At 39.7% G+C, this 24,199-nt stretch overlaps 1 non-coding gene across 1 annotated transcript; it reads right to left on the minus strand.

Annotated features, from left to right (window-relative positions):
• Nucleotides 1-9,908: 9,908 nt before the first annotated feature.
• Nucleotides 9,909-9,984, minus strand: TRNAT-GGU (transfer RNA threonine (anticodon GGU)). Its single transcript has one exon. It is a non-coding gene; the product is annotated as a tRNA-Thr (tRNA).
• Between the last annotated feature and the right edge of the window lie 14,215 nt (nt 9,985-24,199).

Here is a 24,199-nt window from a genome sequence, read left to right on the forward strand (position 1 = left end):
ATGGCCGCCATCACAGCCGCCTGGCCCATTCAGGTTTGCATTTGATTCGGACAGACGGTAATAAAACAACAGAGCCAAGAACTGGTAAGCCATTAGCTTTAATCCTAGCTTGCACCTGGTGGGCAAGAAACATATACAATGGGAAAACACTTCCCTTTCCATTCAGGGCTCCCAAGGCCACTGACTTATCCGAGTTTCCTAGAATCAAAGGTTTCTACTTCACTAGCCTTATTCACCTCTGTTCTCCTTCTCCTTCTCTCTGCACAATCTCTGCACAAACTGGCTTCTCCTTCAGCACTCCGCCATCTTGGCTGCTTCTCCTCTCCTCCGCGTGGCCTTTCTCTGCTCTCCTCCAGCATGGGCTCCTCTGCCCCATTTTATAGTGTAGAAATCAAAACCTTTAATCCAATATATAAACAAGGAAGTCTTTGATACAAAGTCACTTATTTGAGGCATAATGGGATTCCTCATGAGAGTGCACCACTTCCCATCACACAACAGTCAAGGGTGTGGAGAAAAGCTTAGTTTTGAAAAGATCTTAGTACTAAAAGGGTGGGAAAGGCTTAGTCTTAAAATTAAGCCTTAAGCTATAACAACCCTGCCTGCTTACAGCCTATCCCCCACACCCAATGCAAACTATAAGTGAGCAAACATATATATCATATTTACAAACTTATTTGACCAACAGAGATATTCAGTCAGTGTATGTCTCTCTTGCCATGCCACCATGACAGTGTCTACAATGTCTTTCAGAAATTTCTTTTAGTTTCATGATCTTAGGATCATTTCTGTTCTCATAAGTGGATAGCTAGTGTTATGTTAGAAATGGTGAGAGATGGCCCTGGCCGGTTGGCTCAGCGGTAGAGCATCGGCCTAGCGTGCGGAGGACCCGGGTTCGATTCCCGGCCAGGGCACACAGGAGAAGCGCCCATTTGCTTCTCCACCCCTCCACCGCGCCTTCCTCTCTGTCTCTCTCTTCCCCTCCCGCAGCCAAGGCTCCATTGGAGCAAAGATGGCCCGGGCGCTGGGGATGGCTCTGTGGCCTCTGCCTCAGGCGCTGGAGTGGCTCTGGTTGCAACATGGCGACACCCAGGATGGGCAGAGCATCGCCCCCTGGTGGGCAGAGCATCGCCCCTGGTGGGCGTGCCGGGTGGATCCCGGTCGGGCGCAAGCGGGAGTCTGTCTGACTGTCTCTCCCTGTTTCCAGCTTCAGAAAAATGCAAAAAAAAAAAAAAAAAGAAATGGTGAGAGATGTCAACCTTAAAGTTGTATTTAAGATCTCAATCAGACCCAGATAATCTAGAAGAATAATAAACCTCTTGGTAAATCAGAAAATATGACTTGATTATAATAACAATACTGATGAAAGTAAAAATTCAGTTCTGTTGGTGTTAAGACAAATTGATTAATTATTAGAAGATGTAATTTTTCCAATTGCAGCCTTGCTTTATGGATAACTCTAGAAGTGTGGGGGGAAATCATAAGGAATCATACTTATTCTCTATTTGGTTTAATTGTGAAGACTCATGACTCAAATACATTTACATGATGAAACTGGAAGTACTGGAGTTCTTGCTGCCTGTCAACAATTCAACCAAATAAATGAAGACAGGAATTGAATCTTTTGTGGGTGCTTTATTCAGAAGGCCAGTCATCTGAGGTCATGAGAGTTATGTTCCCAGGCCATCTTAACCCCTTATCCCAAGCCAGCCTTTTTATAAAGGGAAGGAAAGCATAGGTAAGTGTTTTGGAATTTCAAGGGAGAGTTAATCAGATCCTTGTCAAAGTTAATTGGATCATCGTCATCACCATTCAAAGCTTTGGAGCACAAAAGCTTTGCTTGCAGACAGACCCCTGGGGCACAAAAGAGGATCACTTACGGATCTGGGGCACAAAAGTGGACTCACTTATGGATCTGGGGCACAAAAGTGGACTACTTGCAGATCTCCTTAAGTCACATAGGCCCTCTCAGGCATCCCAGCTACTGAAATGAAGCCTCTACCTACATTACCAGTTAAGTTCACTGACCATAACCAAAACCACCATTACTCAATTTAACTCCTGAATTCCCTTTATCATTGGCCATTTTAATAATCAAGAAAAACTGGGTGAGATCAGAATGTCAGAAGCAAACATGTACTTTTATCTATAGAGTTTTTACTTGATATTTATTTTGACCATGGGCACTCTCAAGAACTTTGTAGACTGACCAAGGAACAGATGATAAGCTGTATAAACATGCCCATGTGTCTTAGGAACTATTTACACTGAGCATTTGTTTGGTAATAGGAAGGTTTACAATGAAAGTTTGCAAAACATATCTCTTGTCCCCACGAAAACAAAATATACTACAGAAACATATGTTGTATTTGTTAGTAAGATCATGCTATTTATTACATAAAATAATTTTTTAAACCAGACTGGATTAAAGTGTTGATATACCAGAATTTTGGAGGAGCCATAATATATTGCTTGACTAGGCAGTGGTGCAGTGAATAGAGCATCGGACTGGGACGCACAGGACCCATGTTCGAAACCCCAAGGCCACCGACTTGAACGTGGGCTTATATGGTTTAAGCACAGTTTACCAGCTTGAACCCAAGGTCTCTGGCTTGAGCAAGGGGTCACTATGTCTGTTGTAGCCCCCCAGTCAAGGCACAAGTGAGAAAGCAATCAATGAACAACTAAGGTGCCGCAAAGAAGAATTGATGCTTCTCATCTCTCTCCCTTCCAGCCTGACTGTCCCTATCTGTCGCTTTCTCTGTCTCTCTCTGTCGCTGTCACACACACACACACAAAAAAAAAAAAATCAAGCAAAGAAAATTTAAGATTTGATTTTAAATATTTCTCTGACAGCCACTTAAGTATATTTGCCAAACCTGATTAACCTAAACCTAAAAATGAATAAACAAAAAAATCCAGAAGGTAGAACATTGTTCTAGATTCTTGGGGAAAAGAAAATGTTTTTAAGTAAAAAAAAAAATTGTTTTAAAGTAAGAAGTAAAGAACAATAACCCAAGTGCAATGTATAAATCTTCATTAGAACCTAGATCAGAAAGACAAAAAGCCTAGTTATAACATAGTTTTGGGAGAACAATTCAAATATAAACTATATATTAAATGGCACTATATAGTTAATGTTAATTTTCTTAAATATGATCATTATATTGTGATTAGTTATGTAAAAGTAGTCCTTATTTTTATTTGATTCTCTCTTTTCCTCCCTATGTGTATATATGTATGAAAAGACATCTGAAATCTTTTTTGCCAAACATGAAACAAAGAATTTGGTTAACAAAACAAGCCAATAACATTCCAGATATAAATTTGCATGTGTATATGCATAGGTAAGTAGGTAGATGAAGCAAATATGACAAAATATTCAAAAGTGGTGAATTTAAGTAAAGAATGTGTTTATTGCCTTATTCTTTCAATTTTTCTGTAGTTTTTTTTTTTTTTTTCAAAATAAAAATGGGAGACACATGGAATTGCTTCAAAAGAGTGCAGTTAACAAATATCCATATATAATTAAGAACCCATATAGTATTTGAAATAACAAGAGAAGTGAACTTTTGGTGGTCATTATTTTCTTGTAGCCTCTCTTACTCTCAATTTAATAATTGCCATTCAAAAAGTATTTGTGCCCTGGCTGGATAGCTCACTTGGATAAAGCATTCTCCTGATATGCCAAGATTTCAGATTCAATCTCTCTGGTCAGGCTACATACAAGAATTAATCAATGAATGTATAAATGAGTGGAACAATAAATTGATGTTTCTCTCTCCCTGTCTTTTCCTCTCTCTCTAAAATTAAGAAATAAAATATTTTTAAAAGATATGAAATTATATCCCTTTTAAAGAAAAGTATTTACTTTAGATACAAAAACTTACAATGCTAAGCAATTAAGTGCTATAGAAATTAAAGATAAAACAGTAAGTACTATATCATTTCATAATATATGTATGTTATCATCATGTGGTCTAAAACTTATACATAGCTGTAGGTCAATTATATCTCAATAAAATTGGAAAAAATAAGTACTGTAGAAATTAAAAGTCATCACCATTGTCTTATGATTCACAATTCTCTTTATCACCGAGATTTCAGAAATTCTACCTGTGTTTGCCTTTGCAATCATATCTAATAGTGAAGAAAAGTGAATAACAGCATAATAATGCTTTGAGTTCCTATTATTCAATATGTCAGACTATAGGGCTATAATTTTCTTAATAACCTTAATAGTTCATGAAATTTATTTAAGCAGATTTTCCATTGAGTTGATTCCATTAATCCAAACTGTCACAATTTTAAAATATTTTTATGTTCTGATTTTGTGAAGTGTAAATAATTGATGAACCTGTAGCTAATTTGAGTCAATTTGCCAGCATTAGCTTTTTTATTACCTTGGTTTATCACAATCCTCTTTATATTCATTTGTGATCTGCCAGATTAGTTGTAACTTGTATAGTTGATATTTAAATGAGAAAATCCTTCTGGAATGCTGCAGACATGTTTTGCTTTGTTGATTGAATTATTGGTTGTATGTCTTGCAAAAAAGAATTCAGCTGGTTCATAAGAGGCTACACCCAGTAAATACTTCAGAAACCCAGGTTGGACAGAGCATTTTGTTTTCAGCTCAGTAGTTGCCTGAGTCATCAGATGGCTTGTTGGATCTTGACAGCCTGCTTAAGTAGAACAGGCTTGATGGATGAATCAGAGCAACTGTGGTATGCTTATTTCACATAGGCTCAATAAATAATGATCTGTTGACTTTTTCCTTATAATATTTATGTTACAAGATTTCTTCTGAAGCAGTTATTGAAAGAATATTCAAGTTCTTTTGTATTATCATATAGGAATTAAACATTTTGGGACATGCAACCCATTCTTGCAATGAGAGTCAAAACATTCTATGATAGCATGGGACTGTCCTTCTATGTTTTGTGCAAGGCAAGTTCACAGGTCTCAAATTAATCACCAAAGAAAAATCTAATAATTATGATATACTTTCTCTCTGGGCAAAATTAAAGTTTGTGCCATTGATACATTTGTAACTAATTATTTGTTATATAATATATGTAATGTAATATATGATAATATGTGATAATCTATATAATGCATTATATGGATCAAAACTGAGGAATAAAAATTTTGCCCAGGAATGTTTTCAGAAATAGTCCCCTTTGCCCACATCAGGCTTTATTATTGCATTGGAGGTGCAAGAAAGGGGTTCATTCATTGAACATCATTTTCCCCCAAGAATCAATTTGACAGTAGTGAATTAAGAACAACTCAGAGGGAGTCATACTACAAGTGGTTTCACAAATGGAATGCACATCCCCTTGTCATGTTTTGTTCAATATTGTCTTTATCGGGGGATCTTATGCACTCACTACCTTCTATAGAGGAATGTCTCAATAAATGTTTATTTATTATTAATTGATTAGGAGGAGAAAGAATGAGAGAGTGAAGGACAATTAAATTCCAAGTAAAATGTGTTGCTTGGACAGCTGAGACAGAGCAGGATAACATCACGCTGGTGCCCCACGGAACAGCCTTCATTTCTTTCTCATTAGTTGTGAGCAAAGGAAAGGCCCCTTCCTTCCCATGCTCCCTCCACCTCTGAGCTATGTGCCCTGAGAGGAGCTGGCTACCAAATCCTGAGGCTCTGGGCAATGCTCCACAACAACGACCTGTAATCCAAATGAGCCCGCTGCAAGGCCTCTGGAAGAGAGAGTTTTTTGTTTGTTTGTTTTTTAATCTATGTTCTTAGCAATGGGTTGCTTTCTATTTAATCATAATTCTAAATTATGTTTTGAAAAACTCTGAGCTGGATTTCTAAGATAAACATCTTCCAAAGACATTGCCACTGGTTCGAGCCCCCTGTCCCAAGGGAATTACTAGGGTCAGCCCTGACCCCTCCGCCTCATTGCCTTGTGGAGTTCAGGGATGAATCCAGAAAGAAGATGAAAAAAAAAAGATGAAAGCTTCTTCCTCTTCTTCCCACCTATTTCTTCACCCATCTCCATACGGTTCAAGAGACTTTTTTCTGAGTCCCCAAACAGTCCCCTGGCACTACTATTGCTGGTCCCAAACAATCTCCTAAAACCTCAAGTAACCAGACAAGTTTTAAGTTTTTATTTATTTATTTTTAATTATATGTGCCACTTGGACTAACTTCACGGAATCAGAGGACAACATTTCACACATGAATGTAATTCATCCAGTTCCCAGAGTACCTCCAGATGATTATTAGAGCAGTGCTTCTTCTCTCTTATTCTAGGACCATACAGAGAATAAACACCTTTTTAAAAAAAAAATGTATCCTTTCCAAGCACCAGGGTATATAGTGGATGCCACCGTATCCTGCTTGGGTCCTGCCCACCCTCTCAGGACTGAAGGACACATTCCACCAGCTGCTGGGGAGGGTGGTGTTCACGACTCCCACCTGAGTCCCTCTATGGACATTGTCCTTGGTGGGAAAGAGAGAGATCTAGCCCAAAGGCCACTTCCCTCTCTAATTCTGGACTATGCCAAAGAACCATTCCAGAGCTTGGAATGCTTCCCTGACTGGAAGCAATGCCCTTTCTCTGGGAACCACCAGCACCTCTGTGTGGACTGTGTCCCTGAAGCTATATTTTTCCCATTTCTTGGTTATTCATGTTTCTTAGAAATCCATGGCCTTCTGTCTGTGTTGGAAACAAGGTCATGTTTTTAGGAAAGTGTGTTCTATCAATGTTGTCAGCACTCCTGCTAACCCAGCCCTAGAAGTAACATGCATGCTTTGAGTCTCACTAAACTTCCATATGTCATGGGTTTACTGAAATTCTGTGCTTGTGGGGACCACAAGCACTACATCTGAACTGGGGGATGGACAAAAATCCATAGCAGATGTGCATATGGTGTCATCTTCTCTGATCCACTCATACAATTTACTGTCCTATTGGATTTCACATAAAGAACACAAGTAAAAGACATAATAATTAAGGCTGCAGAACATTGAACAAAGTGTGCAGCCCTCCTAAGCATGCAGCCAGGTGCTTCCAGCAGGCCTCACATCCCTGAAGTCTCCCAATGTGGGAAATTGAAAGAGATGTGCTGTTTCCCAGGCCTTGGTTCCAAGTCCCTGCCCTGGATGGGGCACACACATTCCTCCCCATCAGTCCCAGGGGTCAACAGTTCCATGGGACAGATCCAAGGTACCAGAGCTGGTTTAGTGACTTTAACTCAAGAACTTTAATAAACATAATGTTCACTCATAGTGGTCTTTGTTTTTCCAAATAATAGTCTGAATCATGTTAGTCCGTGTTTATGTGGGAAGGCCTTCTGACATTGCAAATGCTTTTCAACAATCCCTTGCTGTAACTTCTCTAGTGCCCTTTATTTTCCTCCAGGTGCTGTGAATGTAGAGGCACCCTGTGTGCTAGAACAGTGCATCTAGATTAAATGCAGGGACCAAGAGGGAGTGTTTGCTATTTCATTTACTCTTCTTGCGGTTGCAAGTTGCACACTTTCTCACCTTTCCTTCACAAGTTATAAAAACTAAGAGCTCAGGCTCTGATGCCAGGCTGTCTGGATTTGAATCCCACTTCCACCATTTTCTTATACAACCAGGGCCTCAGTTCGCTTGTCTGTAAAACAGGAATATTAACAGTCTTTATCACATAAGATTGTTGTGAGGATTCAGAGTATATACAGAGCACTTAAAATCTTGTCCTGTAACAGTGTTTGCGATGTTTATTTCCATCTGCCCAATGAAAACGTGCTTTAAACGTTTGTAATTTTTAAAAAAACAATATTTTAACTAAAAATTTGGCAAAACAAAAGCCTACCTGTAATCCCAGAGATGACTGTCTCTACCTTCCACTCTTTTTTTTTTCTCTCATGCATATATATGGTTCTTGTTTCCAAAACTGGAATTAAATATACATGTTACTGTGTAGCCTCATTTAGTTTATATGCTGTGAATGGTTTGTTACACAATCATTTTAATACCAATATATAATTATTTCATGGACTAGAGGAAAAATACAATTTCATTTTTTAAAGCAATTAGTATTCTAGTTTTTCAATCTCATAAACAATATAGACGTAAACATCCAATTGTGTATGTTTTTCTGTAGAAAATATTTTCCATATAGTTTTCTCTATATTTTATAGAGTATGGAGAATATATCTTTATGTCTATGATCATTTTTAATCCTTCTCCCAGGTTGTATCTGATAGCTCAAAATTTGTCAATTTATAAATTTATGCTGGGTTTTTTTTTTCTAATTGCATTACTTGTTATTTGCCCTTAATAAAACTGCTGTGTCACTTTCTGCCACAAATGTGACCTTGAAATTTTCTCCTTTCATTGATTTGTAAATTCTCTGCTTAGTGAATTTTCTATGTTCACAGACTTCAGAGATCATGGTATACTTGCTCTTTCAAATCTATTAGTTTTTAGCTAATGAATTGAAGCTGTAGATTATTTCTTATGGCCTCTCTTAAATGCTTTCTAAAGCACACTGTTCTCTGTGGTGAATCTTACAATTATAAGGCATTAGAGCTTAAAGGATCCTTACAGATCTTATTAAAGACTCCATACTAGAGGACCCTGGGATTCAAACAAAAGATAAATTATCTCTATCATTTCCCCTTTGTTCATAAGTATTTACTATCTCAAAGAAATGCTTTAAATTATTAAAACTTGATTTTCCCCTTATCTTTGCTTCAAGAGGCCAAATGCCCCATTCTCGTTTCAGAAATTGAAGACAGTTATACCTGAGGATATGACTGTGTGTGTTTGATGTAATAGGTTGGGTAAAGCATTTGTGTTTCTTAAATAACTGGAAATTCATATTTAAATACTCCCCAAATTAATATGCCTTGCTCTTGTCACATAAGCTGGTTCCAAATTAAAAGGTCAAGTAGACAAGTTCCCCTTCAAGTTTTTCTACTTCTGGGAACCTTGGACTAGTCTGTTTCTTGGCTTATGGAGGAGTTGATAAAACAAACACACAAAGCTGTAGGTGATTCAGTATTAGGGAGGGTGTATCAGAAAGCATGTCTTCATATAAACAAGAATTGCTGATACTGGTAATTTAGGCCATTGGCCAGAATAGGAGATATTTTCAGGTTTCACATCAGCCATTAATTCAATAAGCATTTATTGATTACCTTCTATGGCTAGACACTCTACTAGCTGTTGTAGATAGTCAGAAGCCCTTGCATTCAAAGAACTTGGGATTTAGTAGGGTAGACAGCAAAAAGACAATTATAATACATTATAATAAAATAAGAGCAGGTAAAAAGACATGCCTAATATTTGAGATGTCAAGAGAAGAGAAGCTCAAGAATAGAAATTGAGTTTGCCCGACAACCTCAATACTTGTTTCTTTTTGTGTAACAGTTATAGGTTAGAAGGTTGTTCTTAGCTTTAGGTGTCAGCCCTGAGGAATCTAAATCACTTAGGGACCCACAAGCCTCTGATGCAGGGAATCCTCCAGGACACTGGTCTGCATTCGTATGTTGCCATGCAGGCTATTGATGGGTGAGGAGAGGTGTCCTGAAAACCTTTGGGAAAAAAGTGTTTATATTATTTTTCTTTTTTTTTTCTTTTTTTTGTATTTTTCCGAAGCTGGAAACGGGAAGGCAGTCAGACAGACTCCCGCATGCGCCCGACCGGGATGCTCCCGACCGGGATCCACCCGGCACACCCACTAGGGGGCGATGCTCTGCCCCTCCGGGGCATCTCTCTGTCGCGACCAGAGCCACTCTAATGCCTGGGGCAGAGGCCAAGGAGCCATCCCCAGCGCCTGGGCCATCTTTTGCTCCAATGGAGCCTTGGCTGCGGGAGGGGAAGAAAGAGACAGAGAGGAAGGAGAGGGGGAGGGGTGGAGAAGCAGATGGGCGCTTCTCCTGTGTGCCCTGGCCGGGAATCGAACCCGGGACTTCCGCACACCAGGCCGACGCTCTACCACTGAGCCAACCGGCCAGGGCCTAACTCTTTGGCTTATTCATATATTTTGTGTCAATGGAATCGTACATTATGTGTCTTTTTGTGTCTGACTTCTTTCTCTTAACATAATGCATTCAAGGTTGATTTCTGTTATAGTATGTGTCGTTAGTTCATGCCTTTCTATGGTAGAATAATATTCCATTATGTGGATATACCACATTTTGTTTATATATCCATCAGCTCACAGATTTGACGTTTTCATTTTTTTGTCTATTATGAATAATGCTGCTGTGAGTACTTATGTACAAGTTTTTGTACATACATATGTTTTCAATTATTTTGGGTAAATACCTAAGAGTAGAATGGCTGAGTCATATGATAAATCCTTATTTAATTATTTGAGTAACTGCCAGACTGGTTTTCCAAAGTTACTGTACCATTTGACATCCCCACCAGCAGTGTACAGGGCTCTAATTTGATCACATTCTCACTAACACTTGCTATATTTGTCTTTCTTAATATAACTGTTGTAGTGTGTATGAAGTGATCTCATTGTGATTTCAATGTGCATTTCTCTAATGATTAATGCTGTTGAACATCTTTTTATGTGCCTATTGTCTATCTATATATTTTTGAGTAAATGTCTATTCAAAATCTTTTCCCACTTTTTAATTTGGGCTACTAGTCTTTTATTTATTTATATATTTTCTATTTTATTTATTGATTTTAGAGACAGGAGAGGGAAAAGGGATGGAGGAGGACTAGGAGCGGGAAGCATCAACCCATAGTAGTTGCTTCTCATATGTTTCTTGACAGAGAAAGCCCAGAGTTTTGAACCAATGACCTCAGAATTCTAGGTTGATGTTTTATCCATTAAAACACCACAGGTCAGGATGGGCTATTAGTCTTTTAATTGTTGAGTTGTAAGAGTTCTTTATATATTCTGGATACCAAATCTGTGATTTGAAAACATTCTTCCTTCTGTGGGTCGTCTCTTTGTGCTCTTTTGAAAGGACTCTTGCATGTGGCACCCTCCCCCTCTTCATGTTGTTGTAACTGAGGCCAGCATGGTTGTGGTCATCTTGCCAGTGGCCTGAGAATGAGTTGAGAGAACTGCAGAGCCGTGGAGCTGAAGCTACTGAGTGGAGCCAGTTCTTGGGAGAACTTTTCTTCGTATCTCCTGATTCCCAAATTCATGAGCCAATGCATTCATTTGTTACTTAATTGTGTTGTTCTGTTATCTGCTACTGACAGTTTTCTGAATGACAGGGGTAGCAAATTCAGCAGAAGCCCTGCCCACTTTCTTCTCCTCAAATCAAACCATAGACTTCAAGAACTAACATTCAACAATATCTATATCATCAACATCTGCCCCAAATGTCTCTACATCTTACTTGTATAAAGCCATAGAATAAAAAGATTAAAAGGATATATACCAAATGTTAACGGTACTGCTCACAAAAATTAGGGGATATTTTATTACTTCATATTCATTTTGAAATATCCCCTCAATTTTGTGAGCCATATATCTGGGCAGATGGTTGATCTTTATTTTTTTTCTTGAACTTTTCTATATTTCACAAATTTTCTATCACTACTATCATCAAAAAAATGTTTGCTTTTTTCATGTTCTATTAAATTTGATGAGAGAAAAAAAATAACATCTGAGAGTTTACACAAACATTACAAGAATTGTGAGTAGTATCACCTCACAGACAGGGAAATGAAAGTGTCTTTTTAGAGGCAGTGGTTTTAGATGTTACTGTTGCCTTGTTAATGAAATGTTAGTTTAACAAACTTTTATCTTTGCATCCAGTTTTCTGAGATATAATCTATATTTTAATGGTCTTTGGATAGATTAATAGGAGAAAGACTGAACAGGTAATTTACCTCCCCAGTCAGGAAATCATTCTGACTGAATGGGTTTCTCAATAGAGCACAGTGTCCCAGCCAAACTCTACTTCCTCTCCTTTGGCACAAAAGAAATGTTCAGCTGTTTTGTTTTCAAAAACCTCAAGGTGTATCAGTTAACCAGCCATCTTGAATGTGGCTTTGCTGGTTTGTGTACTGCTACTGAATGAATCACAAAAGCAACAAAGAAGGAGAACGCCAAAAAAAGCAAGCCAAGAAAAGCAGAATGGCAGAAAAATAGACACTCAGACCAATGGAACAGAATAGAAAGTCCAGAAATAAAACCACATATATATAGTCAAATAATTTTTGATAAAGGGGCCAACAACACACAATGGAGAAAAGAAAGCCTCTTCAATAAATGGTGCTGGGAAAACTGGAAAGCCACATGCAAAAGAATGAAACTGGACTACAGTCTGTCCCCCTGTACAAAAATTAACTCAAAATGGATCAAAGATCTAAACATAAGACCTGAAACAATTAAGTACATAGAAGAAGACATAGGTACTAAACTCATGGACCTGGGTTTTAAAGAGCATTTTATGAATTTGACTCCAAAGGCAAGAGAAGTGAAGGCAAAAATTAATGAATGAGACTACATCAGACTAAGAAGTTTTTGCTCAGCAAGAGAAACTGATAACAAAATAAACAGAAAGCCAACTAAATGGGAAATGATATTTTCAAACAACAGCTCAGATAAGGGCCTAATATCCAAAATATATAAAGAACTCATAAAACTCAACAACAAACAAACAATCCAATAAAAAAATGGGAAAAGAGGACATGAACAGACACTTCTCCCAGGAAGAAGTACAAATGGCCAACAGATATATGAAAAGATGCTCATCTTCTTTAGTTATTACAGAAATGCAAATCAAAACAGCAATGAGATACCACCTCACACCTGTTCGATTAGCTATTATTAACAAAACAGGTAATAGCAAATGTTGGAGAGGCTGTGGAGAAAAAGGAACCCTCATACCCTCATACACTGTTGGTGGGAATGTAAAGTAGTACAACCATTATGGAAGAAAGTATGGTGGTTCCTCAAAAAACTGAAAATGGAACTACCTTATGACCCAGCAATCCCTCTACTGGGTATATACACCAAAAACTCAGAAACATTGATACGTAAAGACACATGCAGCCCCATGTTCATTGCAGCATTGTTCACAGTGGCCAGGACATGGAAACAACCAAAAAGCCCGTCAATAGATGACTGGATAAAGAAGATGTGGCACATATACACTATGGAATACTACTCAGCCATAAGAAATGATGACATCGGATCATTTACAGCAAAATGGTGGGATCTTGATAACTTTATACGAAGTGAAATAAGTAAATCAGAAAAAACCAGGAACTGTTTTTTATGTAGGTGGGACATAAAACACTTTTATGTAGGTGGGACATAAAAGTGAAACTAACAGACATTGATAAGAGTTTGGTGGTTACGGGGGGAGGGGGGAGAGGGAGAGGGAAAGGGGGAGGGGGAGGGGCACAAAGAAAACTAGATAGAAGGTGACAGAGGACAATCTGACTTTGGGTGATGGGTATGCAACATAAGTGAACGACAAGATAACCTGGACTTGTTATCTTTGAATATATGTATCCTGATTTATTGATGTCGTCTCATTAAAAAAATAAAATTATTAAAAAAAAATTTTTTTAAAAAAAGAAAAAGAAAAGCAGAGCTCGGAGAAAAGGGATCACAGTGAAGAGATCCAAAGCACCAGCGGTTGCGTTTCATTCTCACTTAGAGATCTGGTGAGAGCAGAGGCCACTCAACACCTACTTGATCTTTTTTTTTTTTCTTAAAAGCAAACACCTTCACTTTAGGAATCAAAACACCTGATCAGTCTCACCAAAACTGTGTTCTGTGGCTCTCCTTCAGTCTTTTCTCACAAAGATTTATTAACAACAGTTCCAGTTGGCTTGGGTAATCCCAAGACTTTCCTCCTTGACATGTTGAGTCAGGTGATCTAAGTGTGTAACCCACCCCCCTGGGTGGCTCTGGAAACTTTGAGGGAAATGCATAGATCCTTCAGGCAGGTGTCTGCTCAGTGGACCTGGGCACCAAACACACACACACACACAAAAAAAAAAAAAAAAAAAAAAAAACACACATTTGCCCAGTCATAAGGAAGAAAGCATATGAGTTGATCTGTGTGCGCATAAAATATTCTATTCTTTTTTTGTTTTTTTGTTTGTTTGTTTGGTGACAGAGACAGAGAGAGGGACAGACAGACAAGAAGGTAGAGAGATAAGAAGCATCAATTCTTTGTTGCAGCTCCTTAGTTGTTCATTGGTTGCTTTCTCATATGTGCCTTGACCAGGGGGCTACAACAGACTGAGTGACCCTTTGCTCAAGCCAGTGACCTTGGGCTCAAGCTGGTGAGCCTTGCTCAAACCAGAGGTGCCTGCGTTCAAGCTGGTGACTTCGGAGTCTCGAACCTGGGTCCTGCACGTCCCAGTCCGATGCTCTATCTACTGCACCACTGCCTGGTCAGGCTATATTCTATTTTTTAAATGATTCACAGGTGCATTTAGATAGTGCCTTGTGTACTTTGATTAGTGCTGCTTCCCACCAGGAAACTGCCCTAGGACCACACAGCAAGGACCATTCCAGAAAACTGGCCAATGACAGAACAGAGGTACTTCTGAGCTAACTTACCTCAATGACCCCAGGGTTTGAACAACAATGACTATGCTGTGTAAAATGACATCATGGGCCTTTGGCTACCTTCTCCAGGCCTGGGTTTATAACAAGAATTAATAAGTGCTTGATTTGAATTTTCTCTGCTCATATCCATTTAATTAAATTATTTATTAATGGGAAAGCATTTCTCAAACCATCTGTAAATCCTCTGTTTGGCTTAATCCTCACATGTTGAAAATTGCTTTCCTAAAGAAGCCTTCCTTGACCACTGACCACACTAGCAGAAATAGCATCACCTTGTCTTCATTCTCCATTTTCCCTAGTCTGCTATATTCTTCATCATAGCACTTATCACCACCTGACATAGTATGTATTCATGGGCTGATATTTACATCATGTGCAGGCACAGATGCACACACACAATTATATAAGCTACATGAGTTGGGAACTGTTTAGGTTCTGTTGTTGTTGTTTTGTGACAGAGACAGAGAGAAACAGATAGGGACAGACAGATAGGAAGAAGAGAAATGAGAAGCATCAATTCTTCGTTGTGGCTCCTTAGTCTCCTTAGTTGTTCATTGATTTCTTTCTCGTATGTGCCCTGACCCGGGGGAGGGGGGGGGCTGCAGCAGAGCAAGTGACCCCTTGCTCATCCAGAGACCTTGAGCTTTAAGCCAGCAACCTTTCAGCTCAAGCCAGTGACCATGGGGTCCTGTCTATGATTCTGTGCTCAAGCCAGCGACCCCGCACTCAAGCCGGATGAGCCTGCACTCAAGCTGACGACCTCGGGGTTTCTAACCTAGGTCCTCCACATTCCAGTCCGCGACGCTCTATTCACTGAGCCAATGCCTGGTCAGGAGGGAATCGTTTAGTTTGTACTTTATTCCAAATGCCTAGGAAAAAATAGATGGACATTAAATTTTTTACTGGATAAATAAATCAATGAACTTGCCTCTTTCTTTACTGATTTGTCATTTAAAAGGACATGCACACAGTTTAGAAACATGGACTTGGGACACAGACTGGTTGAATCATAGTTCTTCCACTTAGAAGCTGTGTGACCTTGGATGACCACACAATCTCTCTGTCTCAGTTTTGCCGTTAGTGTAACAAGAAAATAACAATATACATCTCACAAAGTTTTTTTTTTTTAATTTGTACACATTTATGGTGTACACGTGATCTTTTTGTTTTGTTTTGTTTTGTTACAGAGGCAGAGATAGACAGGGACAGACAGACAGAAATGGAGAGAGATGAGAAGCATCGATCATTAGTTTTTCGTAGTGCGTTGCGACTTCTTAGTTGTTCATTGATTGCTTTTTCATAAGTGCCTTGACTGCGGGCCTTCAGCAGACCGAGTAACCCCTTGCTGGAGCCAGTGACCTTTGGTCCAAGCTGGTGAGCTTTTTGCTCAAGCCAGATGAGCCCGCACTCAAGCTGGTGACCTCGGGGTCTTGAACCTGGGTCCTTCTGCATCCCAGTCCAATGCTCTATCCACTGCGCCACCACCTGGTCAGGCAAGTTTTTATGAGTATTAAATGAGATGCTACACATAAAGGACTGAGAACAACATCTGGAACGTGCATTTATAAGCATGCAAGCACAATGTTTATAAAATTTCATGTGCTCAATAAATGTTAACAGTCATTGTTCATTTATTCAGAAAATATTTACAGAATGTTTCTTATAAGCCAGGTATTATGTTAGGTGCTAGAAATAGAATAGTGAACAAAACCAAAAATGGATGTTGCCATTATGGAACTTATAATAAGAGAGAAAGTTATTAATCCAAGTAACCACACAAATGAACGTAATATTAAAACGACCTTAAATGTTAAAAATAAGTGCTAGGGCAATAGTATATTTATAGGGGCATTTGATCTGGTCAGAGATAGAAGAGAAAGATTTCTAGGGGAAGTTAAATACTATGTGTGATAGGGTGTTTCCTGTTATATGCTGTTCTGTGACCCCTCCCCCCTTATCTTAAAAAGAGTCAACAAAAATGAGTTAATATTTTTGAGTTAATAGCAATTTTGCATTGAAGAAGAAGCCAGTCTTCTGATCAAGGAGAAGCTGTACTGAGAATGGGCTTCAGCCACAGGCATGTGGACAAACAGAATGAGACAGGATCAAAGTGCCCTCTCCCCACACCCACCCTGGGAATTGAAAAAAACAAATCATAGGGAAATATTGAGATGTATAATTAAAACACTTTCTTTGCATATAAAATAGTCAGAGTGATGAAGTCTAAAAGAATTTTAAACATCCAATTTCTTTATAACAATTATCAAAGAGAATTCAGAAGAAAAAATACATTTATTCAGAATCCCACCGTCATCAAATATAATAGTTTTTCCTTTTTTGTTGTTATTTTCAGTTTTCCCTTTTATTTTCATGCTATTATAAGTGCAGGCATAAGTGGTTGTACCCATAAGACACAAATAATTTTCAGTGGTGGTACACAGTCTTAGTAATCATATATTTAACCCTCACCCTGAGTTCATAAGGAGAGAAATTAGCTGTACCTTAGAAACCTGCTGATTGCTATTCTCAACAAAGTGCATTCATGAGCCACATAACAATGTTTCAGTCAACAATAGACCATATATATGAGGTGGTCCCGTAAGATTATGATAGAGGTGAATTTTCTGTAAGAACTGAAAAACATGTGGTTCAGAAGAAAACTTTTTTCTCTGACTGGAGCTTTATCTGCGGGACTTGGAGGTAGGTTCCCTGTCACTCAAGGCACCTCTGTTTCGGGAGCACAGCTTGCATCCCAATCAGCCACTGACCTGGTTCCGCACTGAGGAGCCTGCCCCAGCGCTACATGTTTGGAGGGTGCTACAGCCCTCCCGGCCTGGTGGTCTGTAGAGCACACTGTTGTACTTCGTTAACCTAAGATGCCAAATAGGGACGCAGGTCCACAGGAGCGACCTTAATAAGTATTAAGTGCCACTGTGATTGTGGTAAAAAGCTTCTGTGGTAGTGTACAGCCAACTTGTTCCTGTACTTTGAAAATATCTTTGGGTTGCATTGATGTAAAGCATAAATAGTTTGGTTTCTCCTTAAAACTTGGTTTATTATTTCAATGCCAGAGAGAGTTCTTTGTGCAGAATAAAGTCAATAGAACCAAAAATAAAAAAGCCTTCCAAAATCAGGCCCTGGCCGGTTGGCTTAGCGGTAGAGCATCGGCCTGGCGTGCGGGGGACCCGGGTTCGATTCCCGGCCAGGGCACATAGGAGAAGCACCCATTTGCTTCTCCACCCCCCCTCCTTCCTCTCTGTCTCTCTCTTCCCCTCCCGCAGCCGGGGCTCCATTGGAGCAGGGATGGCCCGGGCGCTGGGGATGGCTCCTTGGCCTCTGCCCCAGGTGCTAGAGTGGCTCTGGTCGCGGCAGAGCGATGCCCCGGAGGGGCAGAGCATCGCCCCCTGGTGGGCGTGCCAGGTGGATCCCGGTCGGGCGCATGCGGGAGTCTGTCTGACTGTCTCTCCCTGTTTCCAGCTTCAGAAAAATACAAAAAAAAAAAAGCCTTCCAAAATCAAAATCAAAATATTAAGTCTTAAGCTCTATCCTCCTCACTCTAAACACTCTTCTTTTTAATGAATACCACAAAGTTCTTTAATCTGACCAATGCTCCAACATGTAACAGCCAAAGCCACATGACCATGACAATTCCCCATATTCTTTTAGCCCTCTATCTTGATTTCTTATTCCTTCTGATCCTTAGGCCATCTTTCTCTCCCTCCTGACAGCCACTATTATAATGATCTACTCTTCACTCAATCAGTTCCTTCTCAATATTATCAGTCAGTCCAGTGCACATTCCTGTTCACAGAGAAGCATTGACAGCTCAATGTTCTATTTCTTACAGTGTCAGAAAGAAGCCAGGGGAGGGCTTATGGGACAGTGTGCAAGAAGTCAATAGTAGGTAAAATGATGTCCGAGGCCTTCACGTTCACTCATCAGTTATTCACTGGTTCACCTAAAGCAATTTTCAGTCCTGCAAATTTCATTCACAGTAAGTGCCCTATACAGGTGCACCATTTCTTATTTTTTTAACTGGTTTTTTAGTGTATTTTTTCTTTGTTTGGATATGTTTAGATACACAAATACAGGATGGGGCAAAAGTAAGTTTACAGTTGTTAATATGGAAAGTAATTCAATAATTAATCGATAATAATACAAGAATAAACTCTGTGTTGTGTGTGCTCATGACTGTAAATTGTTCTTAGCCAGAAATACTGGGGTCTTTGGAAAACAAAAATAAATACCATCTATAAACCTACTTTTGCCCCACCCTGTACTTACCATTGTTTAAAATTGCCTGCAGTATTCAAAACAATAATAGGCTTGTGGCCTAGGAAACATAAGCTATACTATATAGCCTAGATATATAGTTGGCTAAACCTTCTAGATTTGTTTAGGTGTACTCCACTAATTTTGCATAACGGAATCCCCTAACAGCACATTTCTCAGAATGCATCCCCATCATTAAGCAACTATGAAGGCTGAGAGCCCTTTGTCAGAAAGGCAAGTGTTTGGAGTGGAGAATTCAGTAGTTGGACTTAATCACCTCAACTAACCCAGCACTTCAGCCACATTGAGGCAGGATAGAAAGATGTTAGGGAAAAACCCGACAAGGGGAATGAGGAGGCATTCTCTCACCAGAACCCCCACCTTGGTGCACTATCAGAGGGAATCAGTTAATAGAGGAAACCCCTCTGGTGGTCATGGAAATCATAAGGCACCACCTAAACAGAAGGTGGAATCAGAATTTGGTACCACAAAGCTTGGAGACAACCACCCCTCACCTTGGAAACATGAAATCCCAAGGACTAACTGATCATGTGCAACTCACTCTCAGAGCTGGCCCATGTCTTCTTAGTGGGTACATTCTGCTTCCTTCACAGTGCTGTCCAGGCCCTGGCCTCTTTTCTCTCTCCCTCTCTCTCTACTTGAAAAACTTGCTTTATTCTCACTCTGATTTGTCCTTGAAATCTCCCTTGGACAAGTCAAGGGTCTGGAGGTCACCTGATACGAGCAAGTTCCAGACTGTGCCAGGACAGGGACAGCCCTGGCAGACAACATGAGTATAGACACACATTTAGAGATGGGGTTTAGGAGGTTCATAGGAAAAGCACATCGCTGTGTATCTCCACTACTCTCAAAACTACCTCAGTAGTACTTCACTTTAGATGCAAGATGTGTGGGTTTTTTATACTCCGAGCTATTCCACAACACCAGCTGGGTGTTCCACATTTTAACTCAATTATGACTGTCTACCTGGAGATAACACAAGAGCCCGCGGGTTAAGGTCTCAGACCCACAGGACTGCTCCTTTTCAGAGGCCAACGTCAAGACCAGGTTGCCACTTGCACTTCTGACCAACTGGCTATAAATCAGAGGTCCCCACGACCCCCAATTAATTTGCTAAAGCAGTTCACAGAACTCATAACAACAGTTTACTTACTAGATTTCTTATTTATTATAAAGAGATATAACAGCCAGATGGAATACATACTTAGGACGTGGTGTGAGAGAGAGGATATGGCGTACCAGCCTCCCAGCATCAGTATGGGTTCACCAATCTAGAAGCTCTATAAACCTTTCTCTTCTGGCTATTAATGAAGGTTTCATTACATAGACATGAGAGATTAAATCCCGGCCTTGAAGATTGATTCAACCTTTAGCCCTTCCCCCTCCCTGGAAGTTGGGGTGTGAGACTGAATGGCTTAACCTTCTCATCCCGATTCATTCTCCTGGAAGCCAGTCGCCGTGCTTGGGGCTTTCCAAAGTCACCTCAGTAACAAACTCTGTTGTGATTGTAAAAGTATTCTTTTTTTTTTTTTTTTTTTTTCATTTTTCTGAAGCTGGAAACGGGGAGAGATAGTCAGGCAGACTCCCGCATGCGCCCGACCGGGATCCACCTGGCACGCCCACCATGGGGCGACGCTCTGCCCACCAGGGGACGATAATCTGCCCATCCTGGACGTCGCCATGTTGCGACCAGAACCACTCTAGCGCCTGAGGCAGAGGCCACAGAGCCATCCCCAGCGCCCGGGCCATCTTTGCTCCAATGGAGCCTTGGCTGCGGGAGGGGAAGAGAGAGACAGAGAGGAAAGCGCGGCGGAGGGGTGGAGAAGCAAATGGGCGCTTCTCCTGTGTGCCCTGGCCGGGAATCGAACTGGGTCCTCCGCACGCTAGGCGGACGCTCTACCGCTGAGCCAACCGGCCAGGGCTGTAAAAGTATTCTTATGAATACAAAAGACATTTTATCATTCTTATCACTTAGGAAATCCCATGGATTTTAAAACTCCTTGTCAAAAAGTGAAGACCAAAATATATATTTTTTATTATAATTGACAATATCATGAAGGGTCAAAAGGGGAGTCTGTGTCTATGGAAGAGAGAAGGAGGCACAAGCTAAGCCAACTATCTTGAACACATTGGTCTTATTAGCTTATTCACTGAGTTAAGCAGTCTGAGAAAACAAAACAAAACTACAAACTGTTTCAAGCTTTGGAAGCTAAGAATTATTAAAAGCAATCAAAATATAGTAATAAGTGTTGTGTCAAGACAGGGAGGGATACATTAAAATTCATGAAGACACAATAAGAAACACTAGTCTAGGCTTGTTGCAGGTAAAAGGGACATTACTAATAAATTATTTAAAGAAAAATGAGCTGAATAAAGGAATCCTCTCTTGGCTTGGCAACAGTACAGATTTAGTTCAAACTCTCTCCCCAGGTAATAGTACAACAAGAAGTAACAAGGAAGCGTGTTCACTTGCTACTTGAGTACTAACTTGCCTGTAGTACAATCCTGCTTGGCTTTAAGTGCTTCTACGAGAGTCTAAATCTTTCATAGCCACCTAAGAAAAAGAACATTAAGAAAGTAATCTTTAGTTTTAAAAGTAATTAATAACAAACAGGTTCAAGAAAAGTGTGGAATCCATGTGAATCCTTTGAGCCTACTATTCTAAACAAAAATTTTATTATTTTTTTTAATTGAGTTTTAAAGATAGAGGAAGGGAAGAAGAGAGACAGAAACACTGATTTGTTGTTTCACTTATTTACGTATTCATTGGTTGATTCTTATATGTGCGCAGACCAGGTATCAAACCTGTAACCTTAGCACATCGGGATAACTCTCTAACCAACTAAGCTACGCAAAAATTTTGAACCATATCAATTAAACAGGTTTGAGTACCTCTTCTGTGCCAAATGCAATGCCTGCACCACTTACACAAAGAAAAATAAGGCCCTTTCCTGGAGATGATTGTGACCTGGTAAGACAGAAATGCACAAGCACAGCCTAGATAAGCAAGCTGGCATGCCACACCAGGGCAGGCACTGTCCCAGGAGCATAGTACATGCAACTTTTGTTCATGCTGTTTCTAAATCCGACTCCCTTTCCTCATCACCTATTCACATTATATTCTGGCTTCCAGTTCTGGCTGTACATCAGCTTTTGCATGAACTATTCACTGAGTATTCCTCCTTCTATCGTCTCCCTTTTTCTTTCACTTCTTCACATTTCCTACATCATTTGGAGTTTTCACTACACAAGATAGCACTTTATGACAGAGTGTTTTATAAGAACCTATGTCATTTTACATTCATTTGTTTTGTCTTCTCAATTAATGTTATAAGTTTCCAGAATACCAAAGCTTTTATCTGCATTCTGTCTAATTTAATGTTAAACACTTATTCTGTGATTGGTTCTGCCATTCTCATTTAGTTACCTCTGTCTTCCCACAGATCAAACAGGGTCAATTGACGTCACAATTGTCATTTATTTTGTCACATCCAGATTCAATGAATTGATGCCTTAAATTTCTAGCCTAGCTATGATATTTCAAATATAATAGTGCCATTACATAGCACCTAAAACATCTTATTTGGAACATATGGTTTTTATATTATTTTTACATTGATACTGTTGACATAAGAAATGTCCAAACCCACAGAGAATTTTTATGCAGGAGCTAAACTGATGATACATGTCAGGGAACAAAATCTCAAATGCTGTGCAGAATAGGTATGCAGCTTTTTTTTTTTTTTAATTTCACTTATTTGTTTCAGAGAGGTGAGGGGGACAGAGCAACAGAGAGGGAGGAGCAGGAAGCATCAACTCCCATATGTGCTTTGACCAGGCAAGCCCAGGGTTCCGAACCTGCGACCTCAGCATTCCAGGTGGATGCTTTATCCACTGTGCCACCACAGGTCAGGCAGGTTTGCAACTTTTATGCATATGAAATTAAGGAAAAATTACATGGAGGTGGGAAAGCAAGATGGAGATTGAATTACACGATAGTTAGCAAGGTGTGCTCTCTTGAGAGTGATTATTTTGAAGGTGTGTTAGATGGACAGAAACAATGGATAGGGCTTACTTAAGGCAAAGATAAATCTTTCACTAAAAAGTTATATGCTTGGGGCATGCCTACTCACCATGACCTAGTCAGTTAGGAATTTATGATCAACTCACTCTGTGAGGTTACTTTCCATAGAACCTCCTTTTTTTCCATCAACATACAAATACAATAGATATCAAGCATTTATATTTACGTGGCAAGCATGTTTTGTTATAAAATAAAAGATTTATTTAGTGATAAGTAAGGAATCACAATTAGAACATAGTTCCACTTTTTCTTTTACTTGTATTAACCCTTGTGCTTTAGAGCATTTTGCAGTGAGTTCTGCAAACGGCTTTCGTGTGTTGGCCTGTCCCGGGATTCGGTGCCTGTTCCACTTCCCTCCTCAGGTCCTTTCAGCTCTGATCAGACTTTCAGTAGCCCATTTCCTAGCAGAAGAATGAGTGGTAACCGACTTAGAAGACATGAAAAAGCTAAATCTCAACCAGAAGTGGGAAGAACCCAAGAAGCAAAATGGTTGAGATGCAGAGTCTTCAAAAGGCCCAGGAATTGGCCAAGCAGTGGAAGTGGGAGTGAAGAAGACAGTACTGAAGGTTCATGTCCAGAGCAGTTAGACCTCCAGCTCTGCTCTGTTACTCTGCACAATGAGACATTGGCACTCCCACACTTTGTTAAAAACTAGAGACTAATTCTTAAGGAAGGTAAAAGAATATCTGAACTAGGGGACTCCAGGGCTGGTTGGGGGTAGTTCTTGTACTAAAAAGAAGGAAGACTGTCTACACAATTATTACATAGACTGAGTGAAGGTCTCCACAGTAAATTTTGGCATCTCCAGTAGTGCTCCTGAGCTTGGCTCTGAGAATGCAGGCAGCCGGGTTTATAAACCCGTTTGTGCTATCCTAAGCAAACCACTCCGTTCTATTGGACTCTCGCTGAGCTTAATCTTCTCATATGAAAAAGGAAGACAATAAGATTGTACAAAGTTGAGTTTATAATATATATGAGAAGCATTTTTACACCGTAACAATCTGTAAAGATTTCAGATATCAGCATTCCTGCTGTCGTCCTCAGTATCTCCATCACTGCCTTATAATTTACAAATTTGTTTCAGAAGGATGCTATGAAGGAAAAGATACTGGTAGGTAATACTAGCATTTGCCAATGTTTGTTCCCCTCTTCTTTTCGTCTTCCTGAGGGCTTGAAAGAATCAACTTCCCAGCTCCCTTTGCAAGTGGTGAAGCCATGTGACTCCTTCTGATCAGTGCAATAGGTAGAAGAAACCAGCATGTTTAACTTACAGTGCTGATTCTTT

Source organism: Saccopteryx leptura, chromosome 5 (genome assembly GCF_036850995.1).
Source record: "Saccopteryx leptura isolate mSacLep1 chromosome 5, mSacLep1_pri_phased_curated, whole genome shotgun sequence".
Lineage (NCBI taxonomy): Eukaryota > Metazoa > Chordata > Mammalia > Chiroptera > Emballonuridae > Saccopteryx > Saccopteryx leptura.